Source organism: Chaetura pelagica, unplaced genomic scaffold (assembly GCF_000747805.2).
Source record: "Chaetura pelagica isolate M959 unplaced genomic scaffold, ChaPel_1.0 scaffold17, whole genome shotgun sequence".
NCBI lineage: Eukaryota > Metazoa > Chordata > Aves > Apodiformes > Apodidae > Chaetura > Chaetura pelagica.
This window is the reverse complement of record NW_009970726.1, coordinates 12,735,612-12,749,091: the sequence shown is the minus strand read 5'-3', so window position 1 is coordinate 12,749,091 and position 13,480 is coordinate 12,735,612.

Genomic DNA, 13,480 nt, shown 5'->3' with positions numbered 1-13,480 from the left:
GACACTAAAACCCAGGGAACTCATGTCTCTACTGTTGGAAGAACCCATGCATTTCATGTAGCCCTGAGCAGAACATCACCCATCACCTGCAGCAGCTGCCAGGAGCTCCATGGTGACACAAGCTCCTGACCAAAAATATGTGGCAACAAGGCTTTGGTCTTCCCTCTTTTTTGGCATCCTCCACCTAACTCAGCACCAGAGCCAAGGAGAAAGAAGGCCATGTCTGGTCTGCATGGTAGAAAATCTGGGTAAGTGATGACCCTGCTCCTGGAAACAGCTGCTGTCTTTGCTAAGCATTAGCAGAGGCAAATCTTCAACTACCACAGTGTCAAATGGATGTGACACTGTTGTCTTTTCTTAAAACATCCCAGTCCAGGACTTTGGTGTTTATGTAAGAACTAGAGTTTTCATTTCCAAAACAAGCCCCAAAAGCCATCTGCTGCCTGCAGCGAGTGTCTGTGTGTGTGTGTGTATAGTTTTGACTGTAACAACCTGAAACACCATCTGGCTTTTCCACAACAACCCAAGAAGTGAAGGGCTGAGGACACCTTTTTTCTGAGTATCCTCAGCTGGGATCACCCTGGCTACCCATACCTGAAAGGGGACAGAGAGATAGTGGGGGAACCTCTGGGGACAGGAACCAGCAGGAGAGAAGGAACCAGCCCTGCTGCCACTCTCACACTCTGAGGCAGCTGGGAACAGGTCTCCAACCTCCCAGACTCAGACCTGCCTTAGGATGGGGGAACTTGTTTCTCCCCATCCTACAGCTGCATGCAGGACCACCCTCCCCATGTGATCTTGGGTCCTTCATTCAGCCATAAAATCAATGTCCTTTGTAAGCAACAATTTCCACTACAGCAGTTGTGTTGCCAGCAGCTGTGAAGGGCAAGACTCAGAAATCCTTTTGTAAAATGGATTTCTTTTTATTTTTTTTCCTTCAATACGTTCATTAAAAGCATAATATTGAATGAAGCTACATTTTATCTCCTCTCTGGGATAACAGCTTTAATCAAAATGTCCATTTCCATGACTGAGAGAGAACAGTAAAAAGAAAAAACAGATGTAACGAGGCCCCAGGAAAGCAACAAAGTAAACCCTGCTCCAGTGTTCCTGTGGTTGGTGGTTTGCTTTTTTTTTTATTCCTTCATTATAAATGTACTTTTTGGTTTGTTTTAAAACAACAAAAATCTCTTTGGCTGAGCTGATGTGGATGCTCTCATCCTTGCTGGAAAAGGCATCCAGGCCTTAGACTGTCTCTGCACCAGCTGTTGTGTCTTGAAATGCAGTTTGTGCTGAGCATCTCCAGTAACTCAAACTGCTGTGTCATTTATGTGAGCATTGGTAACCAGCCTGCACAAGTACCTGCTCCCCACCACCTCATCTGGGAGCACTTTAAAGTGGGGTACATCCCTTTCCTGCAAAATGAAATGTGAAGAAAAGCCTGAACAGAGCAAATCCTCTGCTCCAGGTTCTCCTCTGAGACACCACTGGAATAGTGCAGAGACTCAGGGACCCCAGCAGGGCAGTGCTCTGTGATGGCTTCTGCCAACTTTTGTTCCCTGCAAATTCACATTTGGAGGCACAGAAAGCAGGACATTCAGAATGCTGTTTTACCTATACTGGGCTCCTTCCTTACCAAAGCAACGTAAGGGAAAGGAGGAAACAACATCCCAGAAGGAACAAAAAATCAGTAGAAGGAAAATTGGCTTCATCCTGGCTCAAACCAGGACAGAGTGGAAACCAGAGCCAGTGCTACATCAGCACTTTTCATCCTTATCAGATCCGCACTGTGGGCTGCAGCTCTTCTTGAACACTTTTTTTTTTTTTTTTTTGAAGGTAGAAGCCCTGGAAATATTAAATTCAAACCTCATTAACTGCATTGGATTTATCTGTGATCCAGTAGCCTTCGGTGTTCTTTGGAATGATTCTTATAATTACATAATTTACGAGGAAATTGGAATAGGAGAAAATTTTCTCACTTGCCTTCAGTGACACACTGTAAACCAGTAATCATGCAACAAGGGAACAGCAGCCAGAAACTCGGCCCAGACTTCCTTGAAATAATCTTGGCTTTTACCAAAAAAATTAGAGTTCTTTTTCTGGACAAGTGTCAGCTGTTTTCATGGAGTGAAATGTAGATGTTTACACTGAACATCTCCACAGTTGAGACATATTATCAAGGATCTCTTTACAGTCTTTTCTTTCTTTCTTTCTTTCTTTCTTTCTTTCTTTCTTTCTTTCTTTCTTTCTTTCTTTCTTTCTTTCTTTCTTTCTTTCTTTCTTTCTTTCTTTCTTTCTTTCTTTCTTTCTTTCTTTCTTTCTTTCTTTCTTTCTTTCTTTCTTTCTTTCTTTCTTTCTTTCTTTCTTTCTTTCTTTCTTTCTTTCTTTCTTTCTTTCTTTCTTTCTTTCTTTCTTTCTCTCTTTCTTTCTCTCTTTCTTTCTCTCTTTCTTTCTCTCTTTCTTTGACTAATAGGCACTTCAGGGCACAATTTATCCAGCCAGGTCCAGCTGCCTGGTTTGGGAGGGCTGCTTGGTCTGGGCAGATCTGAGTTAGCAGATCAGCTATAGATACTCTCTTTTCACCCAAGGACACAAGGAAAGCAAACAAAGAACCTGCAAAGAAATTACTTCTAAGAAATTATCAAACCCCTTGTTTTTTCACTAGATTGCTTACTGCAGCTATAAGCAGAGCACAGATACTTGCTAGTATATATTTGTTACATTTTACAGAGCCAGGAAAGCTTTCAAGTGGCAGGATGCCATCTGCTGTGCCAAGCAGTTATTTCCTCCCTTCCCATCCCTTCCCAGCTTGTGCCCATGGGGGGAAGTTTAAAATATGTTTGGATCGTCTGCAAAGTGAAAAGATTTTCACCCACATAGCAGCATTTGCCTGGGTAATAGCAGAATGAAGAGTTTAATATCACAAGCACTGGCTCAGTTATGAAGAAAAGTTTGTGCAATGAATAAGGCATCCCCAAGAAGATATATATGATATTTACCCACAGACCAGCTTGCAAAGAAGATTGGATTTGGTATAATTTCCAGTTTAATGCCAAGACTTGCTGCTAATTCTGCTAGCACCAACCTCCATTACTGCAGAAACAATCTTCTCCACATCTGTGAGTCAATGCACTCCCCTGTGACTCTGGAATACAGACTCAGCATGTCTTGCTAAAATCTGTGGAGTGAAGAACAAATTAAAACACATGGTTGGCTCATGGGGACTGGAACCTAAACCTCGAGCAAGCTCTATTAAGTCCAGTAATAGACACCAGTGATACTCAGCTACACAATATAAGTAAAATGGGATGAATAGCTCAACGTCAGCTCCAGCACTCCAGCAGTAATAAGCATCATGCTGGGCTCACTGCACCGACTAATCCATAATTTATTTGTCTTCATAAATATCAAAACATACCACAGCTGTTAGTACTTCAGTGTGAAACCCACAAATAATGCTTCAATTATTCAGGAGCTCCTTGCAGGAGGCAGTTAACTGATTCCAAAGTCCAATTTCAGAAGGTAACAATTGCTCAGGAGTTCCAGCAGCACAGTTACTGGCCAGGTCCCTGGGGCTGCTGGCACAGAGAGGTCTGGGAGTACCAACAAGAAGAAAAAATGCCTCTCCCTCTAATATAGCCTAAAGCCTTGAGCCTCAGACAGAGAGGGATCATAGAATGGTTTGGGTTGGAAGGGACCTTAAAGATCCTCTAGTTCCAACCCCCCTGCATGGGCAGGGACACCTCCCACTAGATCAGGTTGCTCCAAGACCCATCCAACCTGGCCTTGAACACTTCCAGGGATGGAGCTTCCACAGCTTCCCTGCGCAACCTGTTCCCATGTCTCACCACCCTCACGCTAAAGAATTTCTTCCTAATGTCTAATATAAATCTTCCCTCTTCCAGTTTTAATCCATTTAATCCCTTGTCCTCTCACTCCAAGGCCTTGTAAAAAGTCCCTCCCCAGGTTTCCTGACAAGCCCAATTCTCTCAGCCTGTCCTCACAGGAGAGGTGCTCCTGCCCTCTGATCAGCTCTGTGTCAAGTGGGCAGCTCAATGGCAATGCTCAGAGGGTCTATGTGCTGTCCCCTGCAGCCCTTGGAGAGGTCTCTGCTTCAGCTCCTCACTCTGAGGGGATGCCAAAGTGACAAATCAACAGATGCAAAAGCTTGCCCTCCTAAATTTGTTCTCTATGCAGGACACAAGGTTGACTTGCTTAAAAGATGAAGGCCACCAGTTCAAGTAACCTCTCCAGCAATGAAGCACCACTTGACACTATCCTGAGCTTTCCCTCCTGAAGACGCCTTGCTCTTCCACTGGCATTTGGGAGAGGAAGACAAAACCAGAGACTGTGGCTGGCTGCTCGGTGGGTTGAGGTCAGGATTGCAGTTATCAGATGGCATGGTTGCTAATGCACAGGCATCAGGACCCACACAAACAGGTCCCGGTCCCTGCTCACACTGCAGATCCAGCCTCTGCTGGGGTTCATACATCTCACCTGCTCTGTTTAAAGCCGAGTTTCCAGGTTGGACTGATTCAATTACAGTGACCTTGTGCTAGTTTGCTGGATGTGGTTTATGGACCAGTACATGTTTTCCACTGGAAAAAAACAAACAAACAAACAAACAAACAACAAAACTGTTTAATTCTAACTTCTGTCCTGTGCTGTCCTTCTGCAAAGAATTGCAAGAGGAAATAAGATGGTTGAAGGAGCAAATGCCATTTCACCAGTGCTCCTATATAATCAGGTATATATCCAGTGGTCATTTGCTATTGGAAAAAGAGAATCTCAAAGATAATTAGGTATGTGCAGGCTTTAGGAAAACAGACATCCAGCAGGAGTGGATGATGTGCTTCCCTACTGAGAGGAAAGGCCTAGCTGAGCTATATGAGACAGCAAAGAATCCACATGGAAAAACTTGATAGCAAAGCACCAGGGAAAGGAAAGCAAATCTCACTCATTGGGCTCTGCAGGGACAGGAGAAAGCATGGAGCATCCTGAGGGACACAGCATCTGAGGCTTGAAGAGACACTTGTAGAAATGAGAGCTGGGAAGTGATGTCACTAGCCCAGCTTGGTTCACTTCATTGCTCCAGAACTGAGGATCTGTTTTTCTGCATCTCTGAGGTCTGCAGGAGGCTTTTTCAGTCTATAATGGGACCAGAGCAGACTCCTGGTGTTTCCACATGCCAGAGCTGTCAACAGACCTCCCAGACCCAGGTCTATAAAGTTCAGCTCTTTTTTTTTTTTTTTCTAAATCAACAACAGCTTCCTGATCCCATGACTTTTGCAAAACAAACTACACACACACACACACACAAAAACCCCAAACAAAACAAAACAAAACAAAAAGCCCCAAACCCTTTGCGTGTCATATTTCTATTAAAGGGTTTGCTGAAACAGAGTGGGGCCCTTCCCTGCAGTAAGGGAAAGGGCAGCCCAGCAGCACCTGCTGCCAGGAAGGCAGGCCCCTGCCAGAGAAGAGCATGAAATTTTCATGCAAATTTCCCACCAGGGTCTCTTGAAAAAAGCTCTGGGTTTCCCTGCCCTTAATGAATAAATCACTCAGCCTCATTAGTGGAGACTCCAGCACAAAGGCAGTAAGCATCACCTTTGCTGCTGAGTTGACCAAAGAATTGACATTATCAGAGATAAATGTTGCTCTTAAACTTGTGCTGAAGAAGATGTGAAAAACATGTTGGCTCCTAATCTCACATACATTGATGCAACATGGGGAAAATTGAGGTATAAATGCTGCTCAGGCACCAACTTCAGAAGGATTTTTTTCATCCTTAGTAGGCTAACAAACCATTTTCAAAGCAATGAGTCTCTTTAATGTGTTTGGGGTTTTTTGCTAGTTATAAGTGTTCCCCAAATCTTTTGGGAACTGGCATTTTCTTCTAGGATGGCATGTGCATCTGGAGGGAGCTTTTGCACAGTACCAAAAAACAAAGAAGCTCTGCAAATGGCCTCTTGAAATAGCTCTGATAAATCTAATCCAGGGCTGAGTGCTCTACATTCTCATAGCCCAAGGATCAGCCTGGGTCAGCCCTGCATGTCCCCAGAGCCTTCAGCAATGGTATTGCAGGCTGTCCCCATCCTCCTCAAAACCAGGTGAGCACTGCATGCCCTGCTTTGTGAGAAGTGTCTCAGCCAGTGTCCCATGCACTGGTGTATCCTGGGGTTTGGTGTAAGGCCAGGAGCTCAAGCAACTCCCATAACACACATCCCATGGCTGTGGTTCAGCCCAGTCCTGCCAAAACCTTTCTGACTCTGGACTGTGCTTCATAAAGCTCCACAAGCACCACCTGTGATGCTGCACAAGAGTGTGGGTGAAAGAGGGATTGTCTCATCCACTTTGGTGCCCATTCACAGTTCCCAAGAGGTGAAGTTCCCCAGCTACCATCTGGCTCTCCCTCCAGCTCTGCCTTCTCCCTTCCTTCTCATGATTAAAAGAAAGAGAGGAATAGAAGAATATTTTCTGGAGCTAACTGACATTTCAGAGCAGCTGAGGGGCTTATTTTCCTCATCAGGCACTTTGGACAGGACAGTGTTTCAGCAAGAGCTCCAGCTCTGAATTCAGCCTTGGCTCTAGATGTATAAAGTGAGCACAGTCCTGACATGGGGCTTGTATGGAAAGGGAGAAGGAGCATCAGCAGTGCTGGTTCAAGAGCAGAGGTCTCATGTTCCTGGATGTGAATGGTCTTGAGGTCCTCCTAAAGAGAGGGAAGACATTTATGGTGTGCAAGAGCTCATCCAGGGCATGTTCACACAATAATAAAGTCCCCTCCCCACACACAGCAGTGAATAAGCAGGTCAGGGCTCCAGCACTTGATTTACAAAGGCCTGATTTACACTTGATTTACACTGGTCTGCCTTAAGGCATGGGCATTGCCTGGGAAAACCTCACGGGGTTTTCAAATCCCCTAAATGCAGCTCTGTCACTCTGAGAACAGCTTTACATTTTCACGTATTTGTACATACGAGTGTTGCCCGTTCTCCAAGTTCAAGTCATATCCTGAACATAGCTCATCTGCTGAGTGCCTTGTAGCCTGGGTGTTGGTATATTTGTGCTGTGACCTTTTAAAGTTACAAGTAATAATGTTCTTGAAAGAGAGATGGAGAACATGGAAAAACAAACTCACCTGCCATGTGTCTCCCCAGACCACTTGCTCCCACTTTAAGAAGAGCACTGTGGGCACCTTCCACATTCAGTCTCTACCACACACTTCATCCTGGTTTCCATGAGAGCAACCAACCTGGATGTTCATCCAGAAACTACAGAACATTTTACAGCTGCAAATCACAATTGTGTGAGACAGATAATTAGGCAATCAGAACAATTAGATATTGGGGCATAATGTCTAGAAGTGAAGACAAAGAAGAGAAGAGAGAGAAATTCTTGCAGGTTTTTTTCTCTGAAAGATTTTTAAATGGTGGTGATCATGGAGCAAGCAGCTGGTGAGAAGGGAGGGAGGAGACACTTAGCTGGAGACTGTAAGTTTTTTTAGGCAAGGCATCCAAAAATTAATAGCTGCCCCTGTGAAAATAAGGTGGGATTTTCTTGTTGGTTGATTTTTCTCATCAAAATCATCAAACAAAGGACTACAGAGAAAACCAATTACACGTTATTTGGCTTTGGGACCTTTCAGTTACTTTTGCAACCTTAACATTTGGATGCTGTGGCAAACTAGAGCCACAGCTCAGAGCATGGTCTTGCCTTGGGGCATCTCCCTGGGGACCCATGTTTCCTATCAGGCTGCAGCAGCCTCTTCTGGGGGATAAAATTTGCTTTGTCTGCCTGAGGGTTTTTGCATCTCTCATGCCTTGGACATGGCTGACAAAAACGTGCTCTTATCACAAGTGGATAAAACTGATCACAGAATTTTTTTTGGTCTTCACTTCTTCCAGGCTGTTAATTTCCTCCTTTGCACAAGTGCTCAAAGGCGATCCTTAGCTTGGAACAAAACTCTGCATCCTCTGCATCTTCTGCTCATCTCTGCCCTGTTGCCTTGTTAAACCAGCCTTTCCCAGCTCTTCGTACCACCCTCAATAGAAGGAGAAAAAAGCAACTCTAAGTGCAGAAGGGCTTTTCTGGTTTTCACTGGCTCTGTTGGATTTTGCCCTGGAAGAACCCCTGATATTTGGGAAGGGGATGGACACAGCCTCTGTCACTGCAGCACATCTCTAGCAACAGGACTTCAGGGTAAGGGCCATAGATCTCATCTGTCCTCCTGCCACACCAACCTCCAGGCTGAGCTGAAATAATCCCTGCTTAATCCAGCAGGCAGCTAGAAAACCATTATGAAGATTCACTTCCCACTTTCTGTGTTTGCTGGCAGAGCAAAGGGGATGTGCAGGCAGCTCTCACTTCTCTCCCCCTGTGCCTGCTCCTCAGACCCTTCTGTGACTGCTATTGTTTTATGTTTCACCTTCACTCTCTTGCATTTATCCCAGCCAAAACTCACTTTTAATTTTGCTTCACAAAAATTCTTCAAAATCTTTGGTTGGAGGCTCATCAGCATTTATGGGACATAGCACCCTCTAAGCAAATCTGTCCATCCTTTTTTCCCCCTCATATGGTTCAAACTTGCCCAAACTTCACCATAAACCATTAGATATTCCCCTCCTATTTGATACTTGCCTTTTTATTATTATTGTTACATACAAGTGCCAACCATGTCTAAGTTTCCTCTGGGATCCCTTGTCACAATCAGGTTTTACAACGACATTACACTTTCTCAGGTGCCCACTGACACACTTCTTTTTCTGAGTGAGAAGTTGAGCAGGGGAGTTAAGATGAGCTGATAATAGAAACCAGCCAGCTGTGAAAGCTGGATCTACAATCTCAACCTGAAGGCCCCAGCCCTGCATACATTACAGCATGGCTCTGCCTCTGATTGCTGTAAGAATAGCCATCTTATTGTCTACATCTTCTGCAACTTCATGACTAGATGAAGGATGTTTCTGTTACATATGAAAGGAGGGAAAAAAACACACCACCAAAACCCACACCTCTTCTCCTGTCTTATGCACTTACAAAATGAGGACGTTATTACAGCAGAGAGGAATTAAGCTCCAGTGCTGATGCTCTGCCTTGATGAGGGTTTACAGAGTGGTAATTAAGAGAAGCACTTTCTGCCGAAGAGGGCTCTTCTGCTGCAGAGGAACAAAAAAAAACATTTCTGCTTGTTTTAATCAGGCATTGATGGATGGTGTTAATCAGTTACGTTAACGTGTCAGCATCTCCCTCGTGCTGCAGCTCTGCAGATCTCCTGTAGCTGTCGGATAACCTGGCCCACTCACTTTCTGCCTGGACCACATACCTGGGGAAACCTGCAGCAATGTCACTGGACACAGGATGGGGCCTTCTTCAGATCTATTTCCTGTTATTTGTTTACACATTTCCTGCATGGCTTTGAAACCCCTGCCACTTCACAGACATTAAACCCTGCAGTCTCTGTGCACACACAAATGAAGGCAAAACCCCTTCCCCAGGTTAGGTTGGCCCTCCCTGTGGGCATAAATCACCAGAGCAAATTTCAAGGCACGTCACTCAAGCTGGACACATATTTGCAGCAGAGGTGGATTTGAAGGATTTTATGTGCTGAGTGCTTCTTTCCCAGATGGTCCTTGTCCACCTCTATGAGCAGCCTGGCTTCAGGAGGCTGCAGAGAAGACATCAGGAGCAGTGCAGTTCTTCAAAGGTCACCACAGTGCTAGGAACATTCATCCCCAGGACACTGGGAACTCCACTTGTCTCCATGCTGCAGGTGAGGAAGCAGAGCATGGTGAGGATAAACAGCTTTGTGCTATGTTCAAAGCCAGCAGTACCAGTTGCACTGAATGAGACGACCTGGGAGAACTGGGGATGAGTAGGGTTACTCCCCATGAAATGGCAGGACCACATTTAAAACAGTCTTCAGTGTTCCAGCCTGTGATGGACATCAGGGCTCAAGCCAAAATCTGCTGCAGGTCACTGAATCCTTCAGAGCTTTCCATCTGTTTGGCCTCATTTCAGGTTGGGTGGAAAAACGAGGGTAAAAAGCACAAAATTGTGACTGAGTAACATCTACTGTGGTCGAGAGCAAATGGTGAGGAAATCTCAGGAACAGCACAGACTCGGGGACCTGAAACCCAAACACCTAATCCTGCTCCTCATCTGTTCATGCACAGCACTATCCTTGCAGGTTTTGAGGGGGTTGGAGCCAAGGAAAGCTGTGAAAGTGCAGAGACGGAGAGAGAAAGCTGAGCCTCCTTCTTCAGAAAATGCTTCTTTTGCAGTGTGTGGTTCTGGATTCCAGCAGAAGTTGGAAACACTTTGCTTGTCCAAAATCAGCAGGGAACTTTCTACAGCATCTGCCTCCCTGGGACACCATGGACAGCTTTCTTTTTATTTTCAGGCATGTCTTTAAAGTGCAGGGAGAGAGAACAGCCCCTGGAGGTGCTGCAGGAGAAGGGGAAGCTGGATGCAAACATACACCCCCCCGTGATCCCTCATCCTGCTGGTGCCAGAGCTCGGAGCCACGGCTGCAGGGGAGCAAAATACAGGACAAAATAGTGTTTATTTGAGTGAAAAAGATCTATCCAAGGAGACATATGTTCTCTTGAAGAGTGGGGCAGGAAAAACCACAGGGGTCTTGCTTTAGTGCGCTGCTCCTTGCCAAAGGCATCGTCCAAAGGAAGAAAAAGGACTGTTGGAAAGCAGAAGCTGGGCAGCCCAGGCACCAGGTGAGTGCCAGGAGCAGTTCTGTATGACCCCTTAAGGCAAGAGAAGGATTTTGGAAAGGACTGGGATTTTGGAAAGCATTATCTGCTCTACTACCAACCAACTTCAGCAGCAGGCAGGGAGAAAAATTCAGTGATTTGTTGAAGGTGGACTTCAGGTGGCCAGGTTGTGTCCTGGTGCAGGTGCTGGGAGCATGAGATGGTCCTGGCAGTGCCTGCCTGTACACATTGCTGGTTTGGAGCAATATCTGCCTGGCCCAGTTTGCTGCTGGTGAAAGACCCCCATGCCCTCCTCCAAAACAGGGTGCTAAGGGAGCTTAGATACTGCAGTGATCTGTTTGGATGTAAGTAAAGGTAGAACAGACTGAAGAAGGGAGGCATCATTCCTGAATCTGGGCATGCCAAATAGCAAAGCTCTTAATCGTGCATTAAGGAAGTTCATAAATGCATGGACAGCTTGCAAAGCAGCCCATATGCCACGTGCTTACAGCTCATCAGCATCATGACTGCCATGGGAAATGGAAAAATGCAGATTAAGAGCAGAGTTGGTGTCTCAAAGGGGCTGGATTTGTGACTACTTGGTTGAAGTTTTCAAGAAGAAGTACAGGAGAGAGACACCAGGGTAGCAGAAAAAGAAACAACAGAAAAAATGCCAGTGCTCACACAGGTTGAGTTTTGGCTGGTTTGCATCAGGCTTTTATGGGACAGTTTCTATTTACCATAAAGGAAAAGTACACACAAAGCCCAGGGTGGTTTTGACTTATAACCAGGTTTAAGGAGACCATGGGTCACACCATTGCCATGTTGACTTACACAAACCCACAAGAACTGCAGATGGCTTCCCTAGCCAGCCTCCCAGGCAGCAGATTGGGCAAGCCCTGCCTTTTCCCCCAGCCTGGGACAGAAGATCATCCAAAGCTCTGGGCTAGAGAAGGCTGATGCTAAATACACCTGTTAGGACTTTCTCTGTCTCTGGCTGTGACAAAGGACACAACATGCTGTCCCCAACCTGGAGCTGCACAGCAAAATGCAGCTTGTTGGGAGGCAACTGAACTGTTAAGTACCAAGTGCTAATGCTGCACGTGTCCTTCCCAGGGACAAGGGACAGGGCAGCAAGAGGGACTCACATTTGCCAGATTTTTAATAGTCTGCTGCAAAGTGCTCCCATGAAAGAGCTTAATAGAGGCTACAACCTGGAAACGTGAGAACAGCTGAGAACAAACTTTTCTTTTATGTAAAGTGTAAACAAAACAAAACAAAAAAAGCTTCGAAAAAGCAGCATCAAACAAGTCCAAGGTTACTGGCAAATCAATGTGATTTTAAATCTGAATTTCTGACTCTTCTTTTTTCTTTTTTAAACTAAGGTTGCATCTCAGAGTTATTGCTTAGATTACAGTCTTGCTCTGAAAGAGGATATATCTACCTCTCTGTGCCAGCAACCAAAATGTTGCTATTCACATCTCATTGGAGGTGTCAGAAAAAAAGTAAGTGCCTTCTGTAAATAAACTGCCTCAATAATTAATTGCCAGCACAGACAGAACAATAGAAAAGCTTCAGAAATAAGCTATTGCAAGTATAATTTCAAAATAACAGTGCCTGAAAAGCTTTTGAAAAAGCCTTCAAAAAGCAGACCCTGAGTTTCAAAGAGAGGTAAAATACCACTAATCAACTTGTCTCTGCTTTCTCAATGGGATGTCTCAGCCTATCCCACCTCAGGTGGGACAGCACACAACCCAGAAACAAGCCCCCTTCAACAGCCCCTGGTTGGCAAAGAAATAAAGGACTTCAAAGTAGCAGGGGTGAGTGAGCAATGGCACAGTCATGAGGAGCAGAGAAGAAGAGAGAGGAAGACGTGGTGGGTGGATGCATGGAGGGATGGATGGATGGATGGGTGGGTGGATGTGGTCCATGAACATGGTCAGTGAGAAATGCCATCACACAGAGAGAGCAGCCACATGACAACCACAAGCATCCTCTGCCCAGGGAAGTTTCATCCAGTAGCAATAGGAAAAAGAGGATGGTGAAGAAGGCAGGACCTCTTTAGCCCCAGTCAGGGAGTATAAACATTATCTGCACCCTCCTCTGAAAAGTACAACATTCAAAAGACTAGACTAGGCTGCCACATGCTTGGTTGCAACAGAAGAGCGTCACAACAATCTATCCCTCAAACCACACAACTACAGATACCTCACAAACTGTCAGGAGAGCAGGCAGGTGAGACACGTGCTGCAGATTTTATGCAGGGCAAGGGACTGGCATGGTTACATACATGGCTGTGTGGAGGTACATCCAAAAGCCAGAATTTATGAAAAGAGGTACAGAAGGGAAGGATATGGGGTGGTTGATGTCCCAAGCCTACAAGTGGTTAAGATCTATTTGGACAATGCCCTCAACAACACACTTTAACTTTTGGGCAGCCCTGAAATAGTCAGGCAGTTGGACTAGGTGATCATTGTAGGTCCCTTCCAACTGAAATATAATCTTCTTCTCCTCTCCTCTTTTCTATCTTGTCTCCTATGTTTTAGGACAATTCAAAGCTCATTTTAAGATGACATTAGGAAGCAGGGGAAAGATGCCAGTGGAAGGAGGCAGGAGGAGAAATTGTAAATAGAAAAGGAAGGCAAAAATACAAAAAAAAGACAAAAAAGACATCCAAGTGAAATTTATAATTCCCATATAAATGAAAGAAGAGGTAATGATGCACACGGAACTAATGAAATTATCCTGCAGACTGACTGCTAGCTAATGAAATC